Consider the following 6,000-nt stretch of genomic DNA (forward strand, 5'->3'; position numbering starts at 1 on the left):
AATATCGTGCACTATATTGGATTAAATATATCATCGATGATCATTTTTTATCGGTTCCTACGCGACATAACTTGTTGAGATCTCATCACTTTCTTTATTTTCAGGTACCTGAACTTCTTCTGGAGTTTCATGAAATTTTATGTCGTGAGCTCTTCTAGAGCTCATTTCCTCCTCATTATGATCATTTAGATCATTTTCTCCTATCATTTTTCAAGGATTGTTAATTTTGGAACCGATCGGTTTACTATGCTTCATGCGTGCAGTAAACTTTATCCTTCAGGAACTTTAATTTTAATAGGAACATTTGCAGCCGAAATATGATATTTAATTTTGGATCAACAAATGCTTCTTGCATTTGACTTGAATTATCTTCTAAGTGTGGATTATTTTAATGATAATTCGATTCATATAGCATATTTTTCTGCTGTTTATTCCATCCCCCAAATATTGGAAAAACTAACACATATCCCCAATCTTCTTTGGGAAATCTATCTTTGTGAATTGTGGTAGAGAAATTAATCATATACCACACATCAAAAGTTATTAGATAGTAAAAATATTTGGTTTCTGATCCTAAACCAATTGTGAGGGGAGGACTTATCATATTTTGTTGGTCTGATGCATACAAGTTGTAACGATCTGGCCGGTTTTTTTGAGTATTACAACCCCGTTTCCCCATTTACTACTCAATTTATGCTTTACGGTTATTTTATGACTTACCGGATTAATTGGTTCGGGTCCGGTGAGGTTTTGGAATGAATTGGAACCTTTAGTTCCAAGGTTTAAACTTTAAGTTAAAATAGTGACCGGATGTCTACATATGTGTAAACGACCCCAGAATGGAGTTTTGATGATTCCAATAGCTCCGTATGGTGATTTTGAATTTAGGAGCGTGTCCGGAAATTTGTTTTTTATTTGGAAGTCCGTAGTGGAATTTGGCTTGAAATGACAAAAATCGAATTTTTGGGAAGTTTGACCGGCGGGTTGACTTTTGATATCGGGGTTCGGAATCCGATTATAAATATTTGAATACCTCAGTTTTATCATTTATGACTTGTGTGCAAAATTTGAGGTCAATCGGACGTGATTTGATAGGCTCTGACATCATTTGTAGAAATTGGAAGTTTCAAAGTTCATTAAGCTTGAATCTATATGTGATTCGTGTTTTTAGTATTGTTTGAGGTGATTTGAGGCCTCGAGTTTGTCCGTGTTATGTTATAGGACTTGTTGGTATATTTGGTTGAGGTCCCGGGGGCCTCGGGTGAGTTTCGGATGGTTAACAGATCAAATTCGGAATTAAAACCACTGCTGGAAATTTTGCTTCTGGTATTTTCGCACCTGCGGAGGTCTAATCGCAGGTGCGAAGCCACATGTGCGCACCAACCATCACAGAAGCAACAAGACGTGATGAGGGGCAGTGGTCGTAGGTGCGAAGAAATTTCCGCACCTGCGAGGTCGCATGTGCGGAAAAAAATGCGCAGAAGCGGAGAGAGCATTTTGGGCGATCGCAGATGTGGACATGTCGTCGCACCTGCGAGACCGCAGATGCGGCCAATATGGTCACAGGTGCGACAGGCCCCTGGACCGAAATAAAATTGGAGGAGTTCCGAGCTTTTGCCATTTTTGGGATTTCAAGCTCGGGTTGGGCGATTCTTGAGCGAGAAATCACGGGAAATCTTGAGGTAAGTCACTTGTGATTATTTCTACTCCATAATATTGAATTATCATCGAATAATCCAAATAGCTTACGTGTTTTTGAGGTGTAAATCGTGGATTTGGACCTAGGAATTTGAAAATAAGATTTGAGGGCTTGGAAGTCGAGTTGAGGTCGGATTTTGGTAAAATTAGTATGGTTAGACTCGTGGTTGAATGGGCTTTCAGATTTTGTAACTTTTATCGGATTCCGAGACGTGAGCTCCACATGTAATGTTTGAGCTAAATTTCGGATTTTGCTATAAATTTATATTTTCTTATGGAATTAATTCCAATAAATTTTATTTACTAAATCGGATTATTTGTGGCTTGATTCGAGGCGTTTGGAGACCAATTCACGAGGCAAGGGCCTAGTGGAGTAAAGAATTTCACGATTTAAGGTAAGTAACACTTCTAAGTTGGTTCTGAGGGTATGAATCCCCGAATTTGGTGTTATATAATTTGTTTGAATGTGACACACATGCTAGGTGACGAGCGTGTGAGCGTGCACCATAGAAATTGTGACTTAATAAATTCTGTGGTGTTGTAAAATATAAAGAATCATGTTATTATCCGAATATTCTGCTCGTGTTAGGAAATTGAGCTGAGACCCTTATTAAAGATCATGTTTAGGCTATGTGCCGATAGTTTTGGACCCATGGGGTCGTGTTGCTGCTGAAATAATTGTTTTAAAAAAAAATGTACATTTCACACTCAGTCACATTCATCCATTGTGAGGATATTTATGGGATCGAGCTGCGCGCCGCAGAAGGCCATATTGGTTTATATATATTATTATTGTTCTGGATCGGGACTGTCCGCCTGCAGAAGGTCTTATAGGCTTTACTATCATTTAGATTGGGGCTGCCCGCCTGCAGCAGGCCTTATAGGCTTTACTATTTTATGGATCGGGGCTGCCCGCCTACAGCAGGCCTTATAGGCTTTATTATTATACGGATCGGGACTGCCCGCCTGCAGTAGGCGATAAAGGCTTTATATCACGCTTGGGCTGAAGCAGCCCCTCCGGAGTCTGTACACACCCCCAGTGAGCGTAAATGATTATATATATTCGGGATGGATTTTTCCAAGGCATGGACTTACCTTACTTATTTATATTGTAATGAATTTAGCTAGATATGGATCTTGTCCGTATCATTTACATTTGGGGATATATTAGCCCAGGGCTGGATTGGCCTTATACTGTACTGAGTGACTAACTGTCAGTCGATGTGTATATATATACGGGTTAGAACACCCCGGGCTGGATTGGCCATAAACAGTACCGAGTGACTGAATAATTTGTGACCAGTATTTACATGAAGTCTCTCTGCTGAGATGTCATATACTTCATATCATGCAATATTAATCTATTTCACTTGTACTGAGTTTAACTGTTGAACTTGAAAGCATGCCTACATTTCTGTACCATTATTTATATTGGACTGTACCTGCGGAGCTCGTCACTACTTTCAGCCCAGAGGTTAGTCTTGTTACTTATTGAGTTAGGTGTACTCATACTACACTCTGCACCATGTGTGCAGATCCAGGTGCTTCTGGACACGGCGGCTGTTAGACCTCAGTGTGTTACCGGTTGGAAACTATCAAGGTAGCTGGCTAGCGTCTGCTGACCTTGTCTCTCTTTCCTTCAGTTATTGTACTATTCTATACTTTCAGACAATGGTTTTTATTAGTCAGACATTGTATTCATATTAGATGCTCATATAGTGAGTGACACCAGGTATTGGGGAGTGATTTTTATCTGTATTGTGAGAATTCTTCCATTGAATTTAAATATTTGTTTTCAAACCTAAAATATATGGTGGTGTATTGATATTCTCAGCTTGCCTAGTAGTGAGATAGGCGCCATCACGACAAGCGAGATTTTGGGTCGTGACACAATTGATGCTGTATGCAATTTAGAAAATCTTATACTAACACATGAAGCTTTGTTCTCATAATCAATAGTTTGGCCATTAATAAGAGGTATTTAATGCTAAACTAGATTGGATATAAACCAACATAATCAAGATGAACTATCTTGATTTCTTAATCTGAAAATTATGCTCTTAATTGAGAAAAGCAATTTTAAATGCCAAACTGCAGGTTGAAAATAAACACATGTAACCATCTCATATATGCATCTATAAGTGGTTCACATGATAGGTTAATGAGCCCATATTCACCTTTTATATATTCCTGAATTCAGGGGTTTTAGTCCCAACTTTAGCTGATATAATTAATTTATCATGAGAACAAGCAACACAAGAGAATTCTTGAAGAATCTTCTAGTTCTTTAATATATGCTTATTAGTATTCTCAATTAGCTCATCATATTTAAACCAAATGGCAAATAAAAGCTTCCAATTTATTATGGCATGTGCTATCTTTTAGTAAACTTCTGGTTTACTATGGCATAAACTTTTATATCAGTAACCTTCTGATTTACTGTGTCTACTATTGTATCAGTAAGTTTTCGATTTACTGTAGCTACTTTTGCCTCAGTAATTATTTTTTGGTTTACTGTGACTGCTACATGATGTAGTACAAATTGAATAATAAGGCGGTAAACTTCTCACATACATATTTACCCCCTATGATTTTGGAAACATAAAAATTTTCAATCTTTTAATCATTTGTATTCTTAGTATGATTGTCATTTGTATTAGTAAATTTCGGATTTATCATAACATATGTTTTGACCACAATAATGACAGATAAGATCTTCGGGAGCCTTCAATTTATTGTCCACAATCAAATATTATTCATATACTACTTGTGTCATGTGGTTTCTAGACAAATAATTAGCTCTTCAGGAGCTTTTGATAAATTTTGTACTACCAAATATTGCTCAGACACTTCTGGTGTCATGAGAGAAAATCTTAATCAAATGAACAATACAAAGCCAATTCTAAATTTATAAATGATAAAAATTAAGAATTTTAATATTTCTACCACTAACTTTGTGACAAATATCTCCTTCAAGGAGAAATACCATTAACATCTGAGTATTTTGTATCAATGCGGCAACCACATAGTCATTGCATCCTTTAAGGAAAGATACACGAGTTGTTATTTTCTTCGGGGAACTCAATATCTAACCATAATGTATTAATGTGGTTGTAGTAGAAAGCATTTTTGTAGAATGCTTTTGCCTTAGAATGATACTTAATAAAATTATCCAAGATGTTTTACGTACAACAGGTACATGCTGCAATGATCTTTATACCACAAAAATAATATTTATATCCTCTGTTATTCTAGCTCTTTAGGAGGTGAGTTGTGGTATTTCTTCATTCACTCCAGGGAATGAAAATGTGCTTAAAAAATAACTTTGAATAGCTCATTATTTTGTTTAAGCAGCTTCAAGAGAAAAATTCAATTGTTTTACTACTTCAGGAGCAAATTTAAAATATGAAATATTGAGTATATATTCTCTCAATCATATTACCTATTATGGAGGTGAATCATAATATATTTACATTAAGAGCGCGTTCATATTTACAAGCTTTATTAATATTGTCACATTCACTTTAGGGAATGGATTAATATTATCAAAAGTTCTCTTCCTCCAGGAGATGGAACATAATTATCTAAACGTGCAATAACCACATTAAATTGTGATGGCATCTGACCTCTTTTAATATATTTGCTACTTCAGGAAAAAATCGAGGTATGTATGTAATATAGAGAAAATTTCTCTACCTTATCTTCATTGTAACCATAGCAAGCCTAAATTATCACTTTTGGTGGTCATATGCATATACCACTTCTGGTGGTTAACAAAATTTAGTTACAATGAGATATACGAAACACAACCACTTCTGATGGTTGTATATTTCTTGCAAACTCTGCTGAAGTTTAAGTGAATCTAACAATCTTATCCACTTTGTAATCATTTATTAAGATAATTAGGATGAAAATAAAAACCAAAATAGGTACTGTATACGTAGCACATAACCAAGCAATTGATGATAAAGATATTAAACCAAATATAAGCAAATGGCTCAAATTACTTTACACAAATTTGGCCGCTCCAGACGTAAGTGATATCTACATTACTACTGTTAAGAAGAAAAACTCACCATCTCAAGGATATAATCTGCCTTATGATGCTCAGAATGAACAAGATCTAACCACGGACGTAAGAGCGTCGCCTTACATCGGAGATGAACACTAAAATAGAAATTAAATTCGAAGTAAGTGCTCAAAATGGCAGAGCTCGTGCTGATAACGTGTTATAAAATAAAAACTGTAAAGTAAATAAATCGAAGACAAGTATAGAGAGAGATTGATATATTATTCAACTTC

This window comes from Nicotiana tomentosiformis, chromosome 6 (genome assembly GCF_000390325.3).
Source record: "Nicotiana tomentosiformis chromosome 6, ASM39032v3, whole genome shotgun sequence".
NCBI classification, from domain to species: domain Eukaryota; kingdom Viridiplantae; phylum Streptophyta; class Magnoliopsida; order Solanales; family Solanaceae; genus Nicotiana; species Nicotiana tomentosiformis.